Source organism: Aquarana catesbeiana, linkage group LG13 (genome assembly GCF_042186555.1).
Source record: "Aquarana catesbeiana isolate 2022-GZ linkage group LG13, ASM4218655v1, whole genome shotgun sequence".
Taxonomy (NCBI): Eukaryota; Metazoa; Chordata; class Amphibia; order Anura; family Ranidae; genus Aquarana; species Aquarana catesbeiana.
The window spans coordinates 3,407,002-3,427,005 of NC_133336.1; positions in this window are offsets into that span (position 1 = coordinate 3,407,002).

The window sequence follows — 20,004 nt, forward strand, 5'->3', positions numbered from 1 at the left end:
TGTCAGTGGGAGGAATAGTGTCCCATCATTGGTGTCAGTGGGAGGAATAGTGCTCCATTATTGGTGTCAGTGGGAGGAATAGTGCCCCATCATTGGTGTCAGTGGGAGGAATAGTGCCCCACCCATCATTGGAGCACAGGTGTGTCAGGAGGAGGCTGTCTCTCTGGAGCTGCTGCAGATCTGTGTGAGAGGGGACTGGTGAGGAAATCTCTCCCAGCTCTCCTGGCCCCTTTCTGGGGAAGCCATGGAGGCCAGCAGGGCCTCTCCTGCTGGAAGCTCACAGCCATCTCCTGGGCCGTCGGGTGACATGCCTGCCCCTGTACAAGCTGATCTCTCTACCCCTGGTGGGGATGAAGGTTCCGAAGCCATTCGGGAGCGAGTGGTGGCCGGGATTAAGGCCCTAAATAGGGTGAGGGATAAGCTTTACAAGCTACGAGCGGAGCTGAAGCGTCTGCGAAGGCAGCGTGAGGGCTTACACAGCCAGAAGCGTGGATCCATGGATCCGGAGATCCAGTTGGCCAAAGTCCGTGTGGACCATCAGGAGACCATTGTGGCCATGATGGAAGGCAGAGATGGGCCATTTAAGGAGAAGTTTGGAAATGACAGGAGGTTTGGAAGGATGACAAAGATGGAGGTGGAGGAGGAGACCCCCAGTTCTGACCCCCTGCCCCCTCAGGGAGAGGTAAGCAGCCCCATGCCTTCCCAGGACTCAGGAGGCATGCTCAGGGCCATCCAGGTAATGGAGTCTCCTATGCGGAGGAATCAGTTAATGTTTAATGAAGAGGACATTACTGATGATGTACCTGATAATGTAAAGACTGCCAAGTCCCATGTTGTGGATAAGACTGTTTTTGTGTCTTTTAACACCGACAATGTGCCTAATGACAATCAGGCTGCTGATCCTGTGTGCAGCAATGTTGTGCCTGCTGATGCTGCAATGCAGCAAGAGTTACTTTTAAAAAATGTCATTTCTGTAGAAGAACCACAGGTGTCAGCAGAGCCCATTAACCCCCCTTTAGCTGAGTCCAAAGCTGTTTGCCCCACTGCTGCTGAGGACTCTACAGCGCAGCATCAGGAGACAGCTGGTATTGCAGCAGAAACTGTGACCTTTCCTGATGGGAAATTGAATATTGCTGTGACTGATAACAATCACCCCAGTATCAGTGTGATGGACAATCGTCCTGCTATGGATTCTTCCAGTTCAGTTCAGAGAGTTGATAATGATGTACAGACTAATGTGACTTCAGTGTGGGGCCTTGGCCCTGATAAACCTACCTTTGCTCAGGTGGTACGCTCTGCTCCTGGTAGCTCTGCTCCCAAGCGGGGTTTTCCCCTACAGGCTACCACTTTGAGCACCCCAGGATCTGGTCTTGGGTCTCTGGCTTCTGCTGGGGGTCCCAGACGTAATGTTGTTATTCTGAAATGGGAAGGTGGTGCGATCCCTCCAGCACGGCGTGCAGTGGTGGATTTGATTTTGGAGATGGGTTTTGGGGCAAATGATCTGTATGCCTTTATACATGTAGCTGGGACACGGGATTATACAGTTAGCTTCACCAGGCCAGAGGGTCTTGACCTGTTCTGGGAGAGATATGAGGCTCGGTGCAGGTCAAGACCTGAATGGGAAGGTCTGGCCCCAGTTGCAGTTTCTCAGAGGTCTACAGTAAAAAAAATCACAATTATCCTCACTAATGAGAGTGTCCCTGCCCGGGATCTAGAGGTTTGGTTAAGGAACTATGGGGAGGTTTTGACCAAGCCCAATAAAATCCTTGATGAGCGTAACATCTGGACTGGGGGTTGGTCAGTTACAGTCAGGTTGGCCAGGGATGGGAATGTTGTCCGTCACCTGCCCTCCTCAGCTTTTATAGGGAGGGATAGGATGACTGTTTTTTACCCTGGTCAGCCGAAGCTGTGTCACCGCTGTGGAGAAAAGGGGCATTTGAGTTCCTCCTGTTCAGCCTTGATATGTTCAGTGTGTCGGGGTCAGGGTCATATGGCTAAGGACTGCACCGAAATGATCAGGTGCAACCTGTGCCTGCGCCTTGGCCACCCCTACAGCAGATGTCCTGAAGCCTGGCACAATATGGAGAAGGAGGTAATTGATGACATGTCAAGGTTGGACAGGATGGAGGGTGAGGCCCCTGGTGTACCATCCTCCTCTGCGGTGACCGACTCCCCTGGTCCTGCTCAGGATCCCTCTCCAGTTCCTGTGGCCACCCCTCATGTGTCTGTAAGTATTCCTTCTGTATCTGTATCTGTCTCCCCCCAGCCTACTGTACCCTCTCCTCATGTGTCAGAACCTTCCAAGTCTGTGCCCCCCGAGTCAGTTCCCCCCCAGGAGTCTACCCCTCCTAAGTCTGATTCAAAGGGAGCACCCCCCCCACCAGCAGTGGTAGTGGGTACTAAAAAGGTTGCTTCTTCCTCTGTAAAGAAGTCTTCTGTAAAGACTTCACAGAAAAAAGTAAGAGATGAGGGCATCTCTGAAGCTGACCTGCAGTACCTGGAGGAGAGAAGGAAGGTTGGGAAGCGGAAGAAGCAGGTGGTGAGGACAGAACAGGCTCCAGTGCCTGTCTCCAACCGGTATAGGTCCTCTAATTGGGATATCTCTTCATCTGGAGCTTCTTCGGAGCGAAGTTCTGATTCCGAAATGGAGTTTGAGGCGGCCTCAAGAAAGAGAGAGGCTTCTGGTGATGAGCAGCAGAGGGGAGCTAAGAAGCAATCCACCCAATAACCCAAATGGCGGTTCCCCCTCCGTTAAAAGTGGTGACAATAAATGTCGCTAGCATTAAGTCAGTAAGAGCTCGTTCTATGGCCTTCTTTTTGTTCAGCCAATTAGATGCTGAAATTTTATTTTTGCAAGAGACTAGGCTCACCTCCTTGGCAGATATTCATATGGCCAAGAGAGAGTGGAGGTATGGTCCATCTTACTGGTCTCTTGCGGCCGAGCCTTACGGTGTGGCGGTGTTGTTTAAAACCGGCATGGTAACTGTCCGGCGGGTTATTGAGGTGGAGATTGGGAGATGTATGGTCTTAGACGTCCTTGTGGGAGGGCAGGACCTGCGCCTAATTAATGTTTATGGACCGCACACAAAGTGGGACAGGAAATGCCTTTTTACAAGGATCAAGCCATTTCTTTTTACATCCCGGCAAGTGGTCTTTGGAGGTGACTTTAATACAGTAACTAGGCCCAAGGACAGGAAGGACTTCAAGGACAGGCTGGGATATGATAGCGTTTTTTTAAATAGTATGGTTAGGGATGCTGGTCTTGTGGATGTGCACATTAAGCACCTCCCGGATGACACTGGGTTCACCTTTCATCGAGGTAATAGTCAGAGTAGAATAGATAGGTTTTTTTTTGAAGGAGACCTCTGCTTTCTCACCCCCAGTGGTGCAGGCAGTAGAGTTCTCTGATCACTGTATGCTATCTGTGGTCCTGAATGCTTCAGACGCCCCTCAGAGGGGCAAGGGCATCTGGAGATTGAATTCGACTCTACTCAAGGAAGAACATGTTAGACAATCCTTTGAGGAATTCTTTCAGGCACAGGTGACCATCCTGGACTTTTGTAGCAGCAAGGCTGAGTGGTGGGAGCTGACCAAAAAGAGGATTGCTGGATTCTTCAGGGGCCTAGCCAATAGAAAGCAGTTTAATAAATACATGACCTACCAACGTTTACGGAGGAAGCTGGATATTCTTGTCTCGAGAGGAGGAGATCCTGGGGCAATCTCCGAAGTGAAACTCCTTCTCAGGAAGTGTCAATATGACCGGCATGCCTCTTTGGTTCTGGAGAGGGACTATGGGAAGTACCACTCGCCTGACCCTTACCAGAACTGCAAACAAGGTGTAGCTGTTAAAACGGTCGTTGGCCTTAAGGACAGTACAGGTTCCTTGACAAAGTCCAGGTCAGGGATTCTGGAGGTCGTGAGGTCCTTTTATGCTGACCTTCTTGGGAGGAAAGAGCTTGACCGTGACAAGATGGAAAGCTTTTTGGACTCTACTCCAGGTCTAAATGATGAAGATGTCCCATTGATGAATTTGACAGAGGAGATCACAGTTGAAGAGGTGATAAGGGCAATTGAACAGCTTGCCATCAAAAAGTCACCTGGACCGGATGGCTTGACGGCTGAGTTTTACAAAGCTTTTAAGTCTATTCTGGCCCCACATTTGGTAGAGGTTTTTAACAGTTGCCTTGCTGAGGGGGTACTTCCCTCTTCCATGAGGCACTCAGCTGTGATTCTTCTTTCAAAGGGTAAAGATCCTTCGATGATTGAGAATTGGCGCCCCATCAGCCTTCTTAATGTCGATAGAAAGATACTGGCAAAGATCATTTTCTGGCTCCTATCGTCAGTAGCAGAGTCTTTGCTTTCTCGCCATCAGCACTGTTCGGTCCAGGGTAGGTGCACCTTCACAGCAGTTTTAGCTGTCCGGGAGGCCTTGGAGCGGTGCAGGGCTGCAGGCTGGGGAAAGTATTTGCTGACATTGGATCAGGCAAAGGCTTTTGATCGTGTTAACCATGAGTACCTGTGGTTGCTCCTTAGTAAGTACGGTCTGCCGGGTGGTTTTGTCGATTGGTTAAAAGTCTTGTATGAGGGGGCAGAGAGCTTTCCTCTTGTTAATGGTTGGGTTGGGCAGTCCTTTGAGGTTGGCTCCGGGGTGCGCCAGGGTTGTCCCCTGAGTCCCCTGCTCTATGTGTTTGCAATCGACCCCTTCATCAGGAGGCTAGAGAGCGGCATGTTGTGTGGGGTGCCAGTGGGGCTTCCGGGTGAGCCGCCTTTGAGGGTTGTTGCCTATGCGGACGATGTGTCGGTGATTGTCACTGGGGCGGATGAAGCAGAGGAGGTGGTCTCTCTGACATCACGGTATTCTGAAGCATCAGGCTCCAAGATCAATCAGGAAAAGAGTGAAGTTTTCTGGATGGGAAAGGAAGGTGAGGGGTTTGATCTCCCGGACACCTTTCCAGTGCCCCAGGAAAGAATTAAGATTTTAGGCATTGAATTTGGACCTGGCGATTATGGCCTCAAAAACTGGGAAGGCAGACTGGAAATTGCCAATACTAAGGTGGTCAGCTGGAAGAGATGGAAGTTATCTATGAGGGAAAGGGTTGATCTGATTAAGACTTACCTGATTCCGATCTTCTTGTATGTCAGCTTTGTCTGCATCTTGCCAGTGTCTCTCTATGCTAGGGTCAGTAGTGTGTTCTTCCAGATGTTGTGGGGGAACAGACTGAACCCCATCAAGAGGAATGTCACCTATCTATCCAGGAGGGAGGGTGGCTTAGGTATGGTCAACCCAGTTCTTTTCTTTTCACTGCTTTTTCTCAAGTTTAATATTGGTAATATGCTTGCAGTGGAACCTCCTGGATGGGCAGGCATATTTAGATCTTGGTTTAGGCCTTTTCTACGACTTTGGGAAGAAGGTGGCCAAGTGAAGAATCTCAGGGGTCATCGTGGTCAGCTACCAGCCTATGTCGCTCCGTGCCTGAAGTTACTACGGCAGTGGCGATTGTCGGCTGAAGATCTCAGATCGGTTCCGAGGAAAGTCCTTATGAGTCGAGTCTTGAGCGAAGTCTTTCATGACCCACTGGCCTTAAGGGATTGCCCAGGCCCAGTTTTGAGGGCAGGGTTGAGACTTATTAATTTGGACAGAGTACCCCCTAAATTCAGGGATCTGGCCTGGTTGTGCTTCCATGGGAGACTCTATGTTAGGGGCAATTTGAAATTCCGCAGTGGGGTGGATCGTAGCTGTCCTCGGGAGGAGTGTGCAGGTGAGGAGGAGACTATGGACCATTTTCTGCTTCATTGCCCTTTTAACATAGAGGTGTACAAACAGGTGGGGCGGGCCCTCGGTGTCCCTTTCCTCTCCAGGCTGGGTTATGCTGAGTGGGTGTATGGAGCATTCAATACTGGTGGGGTTTTTTGTTTAGATACACTTTTTCTAGTTAGCCTAGTAGTCCGTTATTTCACTTGGAACGCACGGTGTCAGGTCTGCATTCGGCGTAAAATCCTTCCTGTTCAGGTGGTGGTGTATGACATTCTGCATGAGGTGGAGAAGATTCGGGTACTTGAGAGAGACAAGCGGAGTCAGGGGGCTTGGTTGAAGGCGTGGAGGGGTTTCAAGCCTCCCTGACTGCCAGGAGTCTCTTTCCCGGGTGTGGCTGTCTGTCTCTTATCACCCTAGATTATTATTTTTTTGGATTAATTTTTGATAAATGGCTGCGTACATAGGTGATGGGTTGTGCCTCTTAGGCCCTCTCTGCTGCTTTATGTAAATAATTTTGGTAGTGGATTATGTATATATTGTATATATTCTGAACATGAATGTGTATTCCTTGGATTTATGTTGAAGTTTTGTACTATGGTTTTGTTTTTTACTTTTGTATAAAATTGGTTGCTTGATTCTTTTAATAAAAGATCAATAGTGCCCCATCATTGGTGTCAGTGGGAGGAATAGTGCCCCATCATTGGTATCAGTGGGAAGCATAGTGCCCCATCATTGGTGTCAGTGGGAAGCATAGTGCCCCATCATTGGTGTCAGTGGGAAGCATAGTGCCCCATCATTGGTGTCAGTGGGAAGCATAGTGCCCCGTCGGCCAGATAAAGGCAAACAAAGGGGTGACATCCAGGAATTGGGCCGCAGTTTGGAGATGACGGCTTTATAAGGAAATTTTGTTCTAATTAAAGAATCAGACTTTATCTTTCAGCCACAAGGTCGATCGCTCCCATGACTTGTTGATTTTGTTTCCTGATATGAAGAATAATCGTCTCTTTGCATCTTCCCATGGCGGGATTACATAACTGCAGCTGAACCCAAACCATGCAGAACACGGACTACGCCGCGCCTTCTCAGTGCAGATCATGAAATGAAGCAGCTTCTGTTTTATGTAATTGTAACCCCCCACCCCTCCCCCCCCAACCCCCAGAGACCACTTATGATCATGAACAGGCCGCTGACTTATAATGTGCGTAAATATTCCCTGGAGAGTCAATTGCAGAACAATCCAACGCGTTGCATCAGGCCTTGTTGGTTTAACCTCAATTAATGGAGTCATTAGCATACCGCTAATAATTGGAGGTCGTGTTTTCCCAGCAGTGCCCGGCCGCGCCTGGTACTGACCTTCCATGGTTCTTCTCACTTTAAAGAGCCACTAATCAGAAAATGAGACGATTCCTCCTAATGAATATTCTGCTAATGGAGGTCACCGGAGGAGGTCACCGGAGGAGGTCACTGGAGGTGGTAACCAGAGGAGGTTACCGGAGGTGGTCACCGGAGGAGGTCATCAGAGGAGGTCACCGGAGGAGGTCACCAGAGGAGGTCATCAGAGGAGGAGGTCAGCAGAGGAGGTCACCGGAGGAGGTCACCGGAGGAGGTCATCAGAGGAGGTCATCGGAGGAGGTCACCGGAGGTGGTCACCGGAGGAGGTCATCAGAGGAGGTCACCGGAGGTGGTCACCGGAGGAGGTCATCAGAGGAGGTCATCGGAGGAGGTCACCGGAGGTGGTCACCGGAGGAGGTCATCAGAGGAGGTCACCGGAGGAGGTCACCGGAGGAGGTCACCAGAGGTGGTCACCGGAGGAGGTCACCGGAGGAGGTCACCGGAGGAGGTCATCGGAGGTGGTCACCGGAGGAGGTCACCGGAGGTGGTCACCAGGGGCGGTCACCGCCGATGGACGTTCTTCATGGATAGAAGTGAAGTACGGGGGATGGGTCTGGCGACAGGTTGGTTTTTCTGGGCTTTGAACGGCTACATAGATCTCTGGAACCGTCCCGAAGACTAAAGAATTCTATATATTGTTTCATCAGCAGAGAATGATCTCCAGCAAGATGCAAAGTCTACTACCCGTCCAATGGGAAACCCTTAAGACTGGGGTCGCCAAACTGTGGCCCCGGGGGGCCAGATACGGCTCTTTGCTTGTTTTTATCTGGCCCTTGGGTGCTATTTCATCCACCGATACAAACTATGGGGCATAATTCCTCCCAATGACATCAATGATGGGGCACAATTCCTCTCAATGACACCAACAATAGGGACCAATGACATCAACTATGGTGCACAATTCCTCCCACTGATACCAATGAAGGGGTACAATTCCTCCCAATGACACCAACGATGGGGCCCAATGACATTAATGATGGGGCACAATTGCTCTCAATGAGACCAACGATGAGGCCCAATGACATCAACAATGGGGCACAATTACTCTGGTGGGAGGGGCCAGCAGAGGGCTGTACATAACTTCCTGAAATCATCCCGGCCTCAGTACTCCTCCCCAAAGCCCTCACTCCTGATGCAAGCAGTGGGAGGGGTTATGCAAATATCAAAATCCCAAACCAAGGAGCCCAAACCAAGGAGCCCAAACTGAGGACCCCAAACCGAGGAGCTCAAACCGAAGACCCCAAACCGAGGTGCCCAAACCAAGATGCCAAACTGAAGACCCCAAACCGAGGTGCCAAACCTAGGACCCCAAACCGAGGAGCCCAAACCGAAGAGCCCAAACCGAGGAGCCCCAAACCGAGGTGCCAAACCGAAAACCGATGAAGGGAGTTTTGACCTCTTGTCATGAAATATAAAATCTCATTGGACTCATTTGAGTTGTGTGGCGCTCCTATACTTCTTATGTGCTCCAGACCCCTTCAGGGACCTCTCAAGGGACCCCTCCAGGGACCTCTCCAGGGACCCCCCCCCAGGCACCTCTCCAGGGACCCCTCCAGGGACCTCTCCAAGGACCCCCCCAGGGACCCCCTGGTGCACAGAAAGGTGCTTCTCAAAGTTAGATCTTCACCACAATATGGATCTACCTGAGGTCAGGCCTTCCACCAACACACATCCTATCACTTTCCTATTCAGGTCATCTTGATCGGCTGATACCTACCTCCCACAATGACCACCAACCTGCCAGAGCCCTGAAATTAAACCTCACACAGGGCTGAGGACTTTCAGGAGTCCTGATGCAAGCAGTGGGAGGAGTTATACAAATATCACAATGCCTTGATGGGTGGGTGTCAGTCTGGAGGAGTGGGTGTTCCTAGGCGGGCTGTATTTGCATAGATAATGCCCACATGTGATCCTGAACCTCTATGATTGACAGAACTGAAATCCAATGAATGAAAGGTGTGGGGACAGACAACATTCTCAACTACACTGCAGAGTGCCTGAGCATCATGGGAAATGTAGTTCCAAAACATCTGAACATCTGCCAAGGTTCGCCATCACTGGGCTCGATGATGCTGGGCCTCCTCCAGCCAGGAGGGGGGGGCTCCATCTAACTTGCTGCAGCTTCTAATGCACATGGTGAGAAGCTCACAGTGTGCAGTGAAATCAGAAAAGCCGTTTCAGTCCAGGAGGGGAACCAGTTCACCTGTGCAAGACTGAAGGGGGGGCCGGAGATCAGTATCCCCCTTCCCATCCCCCACCCGCATCCTTGTGCAGGGTGATTGGTCTCATCTCCACCCAATCCTGCAGTATTTGTCCTGTTTACTGTTATCATCTATAGTGGTATTAAATCCCAAATTTTGTGTTGGCCCCTCAGTTTTGGGTCCTCGGTTTGGCGCCCTCGATTTGGCACCTCGGTTTGGGGTCCTCAGTTTGAGGTCCTTGGTTTGGGGCCCTCAATTTGGCACCTCGGTTTGGGCCCCTCAGTTTTGGGTCCTCGGTTTGGCGCCTCCGTTTGGCACCTCGGTTTGGGGTCCTCAGTTTGGCACCTCATGTTGGGGCCCTCAGTTTGGGGTCCTCTGTTTGGCACCTCTTTTGGGGCCCTCAGTTTGGCACCTCATGTTGGGACCCTTGGTTTGGGGTCCTCGGTTTGGGGTCCTCGGTTTGGCACCTTGTATTGGGGCCCTCAGTTTTGGGTCCTCGGTTTGGGTTCCTCAGTTTGGCACCTTGGTTTGGGCTCCTCAGTTTGGCACCTCATGTTGGGGTCCTTGATTTGGGGTCCTCGGTTTGGGGTCCTCGGTTTTACATTTATATTTATAGACAATTTATATATAAATTGACATTATTAATTCATCAGTATTTGTTTATATCAATATACGTATATATATATATATATATATACACACACCGATTAGCCATAACATTCTGACCACTGACAGTGATAAGATGGATTATCTGGTTACAATGACATCTGGAAGTGGGTGGGATATATTAGGCAGGGAGTGAACATGTTGTCCCTGAAGTTGATGGCCATGGCAGGTTGTGGTGTATGGGGTATTTGTAGCGGTAGAGCGGTCAGGGTGTCCATACTGTCCATACTGACCACAGCCAAAAGCCCCTACAATGGTCATGTGAGAATCAGAACTGGAGGAAGGAACCATGGAAGAAGGTGGCCTGGTCTGAGGAATCATGTGGGTGGCCGGGTGGGTCACTTACCTGGGGAAGAGTTGGCACCAGGATGCATTATGGGAAGGAAGCCGGTGAAGGCCGCGAGATGCTTTGGGCAATGTTCTGCTGGGAAACCTTGGCTCCTCCCATTCATGTGGGTGTGGCACGTACCACCTACCTAAACATTGTTGGTGACCAAGTCCACCCCTTCATGGAAACAGTATTCCCTGATGGCAGTGGCCCCTTTCAGCAGGACACACTGCAAATATGGTTCAATAACGGTTTGGTTTGAGGAACTCAATGAGTTCAAAGTGTTGACTTGGCCTCCAGATTCTCCAGATCTCAATCCAATCAAACATCTGTGGGATGTGCTGGACAAACAACTCCGATCCATGGAGGCCCCGCCTCCCAACTTACAGGACTTACAGGATCTGCTACTGGTGCCAGATACCACAGCGTACCTTCAGAGGTCTAGTGGGGTCCTTGCCTCGATAGGTCATAGCCACGCTGCCCCATTGCTTTCAATGGCCAGGAGCGGGGAAATAGTGGTGTATACACTCCACTCCTCCGCTCAAAAAAGATGCTACCAGCAGGACTTTTTGTCCCGTCCTGCCAGCGCACCGCTCCAGTGTGAGAGCCTTCGGGGGCTTTCACACTGGAGACAAAGCAGCGGTACTTTCAGGTCGGTTTGCAGGCGCTATTTTTAGCGCAATAGCGCCTGCAAAACCGCCCCAGTGTGAAAGGGGCCTTAGCGTTAAAAAAAAGCGCCTGAAATAAGCCTCATCTGCAATCCCAATGTGAAAGCCCAAGTGCTCTCACACGGGGGGGGGCGCTGCGCTGGCAGGGCGTCAAAAAAAGTCCTGCAAGCAGCTTCTTTGCAGCGCTTTCGTGTTTTTGCCACCGGGGCTGGGTGCGCTGATGGCCCGAGCCCCTTCACACTGCCAGCGCCCGAAAAAACGCCTGAAAAACGCCCCAGTGTGAAAGGGGTCCCAAGCAGCGCTTTACCAGTGTTTTTCAGGCGCTGGCAGTGTGAAGGGGCTCGGGCTTTCACATTGGGATTGCAGATGAGGCTTCTTTCAGGCGCTTTACAGGCGCTTTTTTTAACGCTAAAGCGCCTGAAAAACGCCTGAAAAATGCCCCAGTGTGAAAGGGGTCCTAAGGCCTCTTTCACACTGGGGCGGTTTGCAGGCGCTATTGCGCTAAAAATAGTGCCTGCAAACCAACCCGAAACAGCCGCTGCTGTGTCTCCAACGTCTCCCGAGGGCTCTCACACTGGAGCGGTGCGCTGGCAGGACGGGAAAAAAACTCCTGCAAACAGAATCTTTGGAGCGGTGAAGGAGCGGAGTGTATACACAGCTATTCTCCCGCTCCTGCCCATTGAAATCAATGGGACAGCGCGGCTATACCGCCGGCAAAGAGCCTCTGCAGAGGCGCTTTGCGGTGGTTTTTAACCCTTTCTCAGCCGCTAGCGGGGGGCTAAAATCGCCCCCCCCCCGCTAGCGGCCGAATACGGACGGTAAAGCGCCGCTAACAACAGCAGCGCTTTACCGCGGACGCCGCCCCGCCCCAGTGTGAAAGTGGCCTGAGCGGCGATTTACCAGCGTTTTTCAGGCGCTGGCAGTGTGAAAGGGCTCGGGCTTTCACATTGGGATTGCAGATGAGGCTTCTTTTAGGCGCTTTTTTTTAACGCTAAACCGCCTGAAAAACGCCCCAGTGTGAAAGGGGTCTTAAAATGAGCACTTTAGATTTTTCACGTAGACTTTAACGGCGTTCGCACAAATATTTTGCCTGTTCGCATGTTCTGGTGCAAACCGAACCGGGGGTGTGGGGGAGGGGGTCGGCTTCTCCCTAATTACCATTTACCACCAAATGAAAGCCCAATTTCTCCTGAAAAATAAATAAACGCGGTATAATCCGCCTGGATGCACAAAGTAGTTGTGGTGATTTGTACGGTTTTACTAATACGTCAAAGTTCAGACGTGAAGGGGTTAATATTAGGTGGGTGGTCATAATGTTATGGCTGATCAGTGTAAATATTTATAGATGAATTGACATTAACCATTTATAATTAGCAAAGTATATTATTATTATTTATTTATGTAATTATATATAAATCTTTATATTTAGATGAAACGTTTTTTGTGCCTGGAAATGATTACAAATCATGACATTATCTTCAATGATTCTTCGGAGCTCCGGCATTTTCCAGCACCTGACGCGGGTTAGATCCCCTGTAAGGTTTTTTTTTCCCGTGTCCCGTTCAAAGGGATTTCCCTTCACTTCCTGTCTTGTAGACACAACAGGAAGTGAGCGGTAATCTCTGCGATGTAAATCCGTCTTCTCTGTCTACATTGTAACCCTCCAGACAGATCCAGTTGGTAACATTTGTATACATTGTGTTTGTTTTGCCTTTAGAATTATCTTTTTTTTTTTTTTTCAGAGTTAAGTGTTTGATTCCCCGTCTCTGCGGACCTTCGGGGGCGTTTGGCTCCCGGCCACGCATCCAGCGCAAAAACCGTTCTCCAGTAATAACGTGCAAATCAGTAACATGTTCTTGACGGTGAAATGCGATGCGAAGGCGGCTGTAATTTACGGCTCGGCTCCCGTGCCAAGTCCATGAAGGGGTTTTGTAGATCACGACCTCCTCGATGGAGGATCTGCGGCCAAATTGGTTCACGTTATAAAATCGGCGATTTGTGCCAACTTTTTTTTCGTTTTTTTTTTTTTTTTTTTTTTGCGTGTTTTTGTTGTTTATCTGGAAAGGGGGGGAAAGGTTAAGTTTTTTTTTCTTTTTTTTTTTTCGATTTTGGCGAACGAACTCGAGATGTTTGGATTTAGGTGGAAACGTCAACGCGGCTTAAGCCGCTGTCACTTATTTAATGTCGATCTGACAGATGGTTAAAGGATTTATTCGGAGTTGGATGGATTGGAGCACAGGTGTGAAACATGAAACGAGAAATCCCAGGAACCGGCGATATGACAAACATTTTCCATCTTCACTTATCTTTTCCTTTTTTTTTTTCCTTTTGGCTCGTTGAGTTTTCAGTTCCAATCCTGTAATCTGTGGATGGAACGCGGCGGAGGAATCTTTTCCTTCACCTGGAATTCTGGTTGTGTTCAGATTCTGCCGGTGTGTAGAGAATGCTGGCCGAGGGGCTGCCTGGTGTGCTGTGCAATGCATGCTGGGAAATCTTACATAAGGTGTCCCTGACTGGAACATTTATACAAATATTCTTTATTTCCTTTGGACAATTTTAAAATTACAAAAATTTTAAGTAAAATTCCAAGTATGAATATTTTATACATTGTTACAACTTGGACCAATATAACTATCTATATACCAGACATGTGGGGTCCCTCTAGAAGCTGGAAATCACTGTATAGACACCATTACCACACTCCTACTACACTACTACTACACCACTACTACACTCCTACTACACCACTACTACACCCCTACTACACTCCTACTACACCACTACTACACTGCAACTACACCATTACTACGCCCCTACTACACTCCTACTACACTCCTACTACACCACTACTACACTGCAACTACACCATTACTACGCCCCTACTACACCCCTACTACACCACTACTACACTGCAACTACACCACTACTACACTGCAACTACACCCCTACTACACCCCTACTACACTCCTACTACACCACTACTACACTGCAACTACACCCCTACTACACTCCTACTACACCACTACTACACTGCAACTACACCCCTACTACACTCCTACTACACCACTACTACACTGCAGGCAGCAGGGTGAATTAGATGTGGGGGGGGAGGGTGATCAGTGTGGGGGGGTGTCAGGCAGTAGGGTGAATTAGATGTGGGCGGGGAGGGTGATCAGTGTGGGGGGGGGTGTCAGGGTGAATTAGAGGTGGGCGGGGAGGGTGATCAGTGTGGGGGGGGTGTCAGGCAGCAGGGTGAATTAGATGTGGGCGGGGAGGGTGATCAGTGTGGGGGGGTGTCAGGGTGAATTAGAGGTGGGCGGGGAGGGTGATCAGTGTGGGGGGGGTGTCAGGCAGCAGGGTGAATTAGATGTGGGCGGGGAGGGTGATCAGTGTGGGGGGGTGTCAGGGTGAATTAGAGGTGGGCGGGGAGGGTGATCAGTGTGGGGGGGTGTCAGGGTGAATTAGATGTGGGCGGGGAGGGTGATCAGTGTGGGGGGGTGTCAGGCAGCAGGGTGAATTAGATGTGGGCGGGGAGGGTGATCAGTGTGGGGGGGGGTGTCAGGGTGAATTAGAGGTGGGCGGGGAGGGTGATCAGTGTGGGGGGGGGGTGTCAGGCAGCAGGGTGAATTAGATGTGGGCGGGGAGGGTGATCAGTGTGGGGGGGTGTCAGGCAGCAGGGTGAATTAGATGTGGGGGGGGAGGGTGATCAGTGTGGGGGGGGGTGTCAGGGTGAATTAGATGTGGGCGGGGAGGGTGATCAGTGTGGGGGGGTGTCAGGCAGCAGGGTGAATTAGATGTGGGCGGGGAGGGTGATCAGTGTGGGGGGGTGTCAGGGTGAATTAGAGGTGGGCGGGGAGGGTGATCAGTGTGGGGGGGTGTCAGGGTGAATTAGATGTGGGCGGGGAGGGTGATCAGTGTGGGGGGGTGTCAGGCAGCAGGGTGAATTAGATGTGGGCGGGGAGGGTGATCAGTGTGGGGGGGGGTGTCAGGGTGAATTAGAGGTGGGCGGGGAGGGTGATCAGTGTGGGGGGGGTGTCAGGCAGCAGGGTGAATTAGATGTGGGCGGGGAGGGTGATCAGTGTGGGGGGGTGTCAGGCAGCAGGGTGAATTAGATGTGGGGGGGGAGGGTGATCAGTGTGGGGGGGGGTGTCAGGGTGAATTAGATGTGGGCGGGGAGGGTGATCAGTGTGGGGGGGTGTCAGGCAGCAGGGTGAATTAGATGTGGGCGGGGAGGGTGATCAGTGTGGGGGGGTGTCAGGCAGCAGGGTGAATTAGATGTGGGGGGGGAGGGTGATCAGTGTGGGGGGGGGGGGTGTCAGGCAGCAGGGTGAATTAGATATGGGCGGGGAGGGTGATCAGTGTGGGGGGGTGTCAGGCAGCAGGGTGAATTAGATGTGGGCGGGGAGGGTGATCAGTGTGGGGGGGTGTCAGGCAGCAGGGTGAATTAGATGTGGGGGGGGAGGGTGATCAGTGTGGGGGGGGGGTGTCAGGCAGCAGGGTGAATTAGATGTGGGGGGGGAGGGTGATCAGTGTGGGGGGGGGTGTCAGGCAGCAGGGTGAATTAGATGTGGGCGGGGAGGGTGATCAGTGTGGGGGGGGGGTGTCAGGCAGCAGGGTGAATTAGATATGGGCGGGGAGGGTGATCAGTGTGGGGGGGTGTCAGGCAGCAGGGTGAATTAGATATGGGCGGGGAGGGTGATCAGTGTGGGGGGGTGTCAGGGTGAATTAGATGTGGGTGGGGAGGGTGCTCAGTGTGGGGGGGGGGTGTCAGGCAGCAGGGTGAATTAGATGTGGGCGGGGAGGGTGATCAGTGTGGGGGGGTGTCAGGCAGCAGGGTGAATTAGATGTGGGCGGGGAGGGTGATCAGTGTGGGGGGGGTGTCAGGCAGCAGGGTGAATTAGATGTGGGCGGGGAGGGTGATCAGTGTGGGGGGGGGGGGTGTCAGGCAGCAGGGTGAATTAGATGTGGGCGGGGAGGGTGATCAGTGTGGGGGGGTGTCAGGCAGCAGGGTGAATTAGATGTGGGCGGGGAGGGTGATCAGTGTGGCGGGGGTGTCAGGCAGCAGGGTGAATTAGATGTGGGCGGGGAGGGTGATCAGTGTGGGGGGGGGGGGGTGTCAGGCAGCAGGGTGAATTAGATGTGGGCGGGGAGGGTGATCAGTGTGGGGGGGTGTCAGGCAGCAGGGTGAATTAGATGTGGGCGGGGAGAGTGATCAGTGTGGGGGGGGTGTCAGGCAGCAGGGTGAATTAGATGTGGGCGGGGAGGGTGATCAGTGTGGGGGGGGGGGGGTGTCAGGCAGCAGGGTGAATTAGATGTGGGCGGGGAGGGTGATCAGTGTGGGGGGGTGTCAGGCAGCAGGGTGAATTAGATGTGGGCGGGGAGAGTGATCAGTGTGGGGGGGTGTCAGGCAGCAGGATGAATTAGATGTGGGGGGGGAGGGTGATCAGTGTGGGGGGGGGGCAATTACTGGAACTGATCCCCTGTATGGCTCTCTCTGCAGCAGCTGAAAACCAGTGGGGGGGGGGGGGGGAGGAGAAGAAGCCGGATTTCAGCTGCTGAAGGGAGAGCCATACAGGGGATCAGTTCCAGTAATTGCCCCCCACCCACCACGCCGATCAGCCTCCCCGCCCACATCTAATTCACCCTACAGCCTGGGCCCCTCTGCTAGCCTGGGCCCCGTACAGGAGGACTAGTGGTACCCCCTTATCCATGGCCCTGCCCCCATGTCTCTGTTCCTCCTTTGCTGTTCCTGGATGTAATCGGATGCGTTGTGTAGCAGGTTGCTGCGCTACGTTGTCCACTTCCCACCATGACTTTGATGGTGGAAGGCGCTTCGTGTTTATTGGCCGACCTCTTCGGCACAAGATTCTATTTCAAAAAAATAATTTTTTCTTTTTTTTTTCTCCCTTTTCTTTTGGTGATTTAAACCATATGCGGGGGTTGTGTAGGGGATTCATTTATCAGTTCTCTCTGTAGTATGAGAAGAAATAGAGCAAAACGTCTCGTAGGTTTCCCCCCTCACCACTAAATCATGTTCCCCCTCGGAGCAGAAGAGCTGCCATCATGATAAATAGGGGGTGTCACGTTCCCTTCACCCCGGATCAGAGCTCTGCGAGGAGGATACAATTCTCTGGACCAGTGGAATGTGTTCAGCTCGTAACAAATGGTCCTTTAATGACTCGCTCATGAAATCCATAAATACGGATCTTTAACTCCGGAGTGATTGTCTGGGAGGCCGTTTATTAAACCAAAACTCCAATTTACTTCAAATATATCTAAAGATAACACTTCTTTCTTTTTTTTATACGTTTGTATCGAGTAGGGAAAGGATAATAGGGCTGCCTTCCCCCGACTTCCTGTCCTGGAGACACAAGAGGAAGTGACCAAAGATTTCACAAAAGTGCCCCCCTTCACAGCTATACCATCCTCCACTCTTCTGGAAAGACCTTCTACAAGATTTTGGAGGGTGTCTGTGGGAATTTGTGCCCATTTGAGGGGTCAGGTACTGATGCTGGATGAGAAGACCTGGCTCACCAATTCAATCCCAAAGGTGTTCAGTAGGGATGAGGTCAGGGCTCTGTGCAGGACCCTCGAGTTCTTCCACACCAAACTGGTCAAACCAGGTCTTTATAGAGCTGGCTTTATTCTTCTGGGAAGTCTTCCTACTACATTTTTGGAATGTGTCTGTGGGAATGTGTGTCCAATCAGCCAAAGGAACATTTGTGAGGTCAGGTACTGATGTTGGATGAGAAGATCCGGCTCACCATTGGTGTTCCAATTCATCCCAAAGGGGTTCAGTGGGGTTGAGGTCAGGGCTCTGTGCAGGACACTGGAGTTCCTCCGCACCAAACTGGTCAACCCATGTCTTTATGGAGCTGGTCCACATTGGTCAACCCATGTCTTTATGGAGCTGGTCCACACTGGTCAACCCATGTATATATGGAGCTAGTCCACACTGGTCAACCCATGTCTTTATGCAGCTGGTCCACACTGGTCAACCCATGCCTTTATGGAGCTGGTCCACACTGGTCAACCCATGTCTTTATGCAGCTGGTCCACACTGGTCAACCCATGTCTTTATGCAGCTGGTCCACACTGGTCAACCCATGTCTTTATGGAGCTGGTCCACATTGGTCAACCCATGTCTTTATGGAGCTGGTCCACACTGGTCAACCCATGTATATATGGAGCTAGTCCACACTGGTCAACCCATGTCTTTATGCAGCTGGTCCACACTGTTCAACCCATGCCTTTATGAAGCTGGTCCACACTGGTCAACCCATGTCTTTATGCAGCTGGTCCACACTGGTCAACCCATGTCTTTATGGAGCTGGTCCACACTGGTCAACCCATGTATTTATGGAGCTAGTCCACAATGGTCAACCCATGTCTTTTTGGAGCTGGTCCAAGCTGGTCAATCCATGCCTTTATGGAGCTGGTCCACACTGGTCAAATTATGTCTTTATGGAGCTGGTCCACATTGGTCAAACCTTGTCTTTTTGGAGCTGGTCCAAACTAGTCACAGCTTGTCTTTATGGAGCTGGCTTTGTAGACAGGGGCACAGTCATGCTGGAACTGAAAAGGGTCTTCTCCAAACCGTTACCACAAAGCTTGAAGAGCACAATTGTCCACAATGTCTTTGTATGATGGAGGATTACCAGCACCCTTCACTGGAGACACCTAAACTCCATCATTGGAAGGGGTCCACATACTATAGGTAGTTGTGATGGTCAGACATCCACAAATGTTTCTCCATATGGTGTATATGGGTTCATGAAGGAGAAAGTGTAGGTCAAGGGAGAAGGAGGGTTGCTTCATAGACCTACATTATTTTATTAGTATTAATAGGAGTTTATTGACATTTTAGTGATGAATTGTATATTTTGGCCATATAATATTCATCGCTGCGATATAAACAGCGATATCAAATATCGCTGTTTACACTTCTTGTTTTGAAAACGCTCAGTGGGGGAGCGCTGGTGATAAAATGCGTCCCTGGTAGGAAGGTGAGACCGCCGCACTTACAGCAAAGAGCATGCGTGCACGAAGAGCGAGCATGTGTGCATGAGGAGGGAGCATGTATGCATGAGGAGCGAGTATGTGTGCATGAGGAGCGAGCATGTGTGCATGAGGAGGGAGCATGTATGCAGGGGCATAACTACCACCATAGCGACCCATGCAGCCGCTATGGGGCCCGCAGCCCAGTGGGGCCCAGTGAGGATAAGAGCACCACCGGCACAGTCTCCCAGCCAGGGGAAGAGAGAGGAAAGGAAGAGGCGAGCTGTCCGTATCAGCAGAGAGCTGAATTGTCCGATGTAAGAGCTTTCATTAGAACTTCCAGTGTTCCCGGGGCTCAAGTCACATAGGGGGCCCCCCTGCAAACAGCCCCCCCCCCCCCCCCGCAGCTGCCCTAGTGTCAATGCAGCGTGACCTGTGCCCCATACAGCGTGACCTGTGCCCCATACAGCGTGACCTGTGCTACATACAGCGTGACCTGTGCCCCATACATCGTGACCTGTGCCCCATACAGCCTGGTCTGCCTGTGCCCCATACAGCCCCACCTATGCAGAGGAAGAGGCAAGCCACCCGGATCAGCAGAGAGCGGGATTGCCCGCTGTAATAGCTTTCATTTGATATTCCTGTCTTCCCGGGGCTCATCGTCACATAGCCCCACCTCTTGGCCCGACGCCTTTGATGACGTCACATTGGATGGTCCCGCATCGGAACGGCGTTCTGTCTATCAAAGGCGCCGGGCCAAGAGGTGGAGCTATGTGACGTGAGCCCCGGGAACACTGGAAGTTCTAATGAAAGCTCTTACATCGGGCAATTCAGCTCTCTGCTGATACGGACAGCTCACCTCTTCCTCTCCTCTCTCTTCCCCTGGCTGGGAGACTGTGCCGGCGGTGCTCTTATCCTCACTGGGCCCCACTCAGCTGCGGGCCCCATAGCGGCCGCATGGGTCGCTATGGTGGTAGTTACGCCCCTGTGTATACA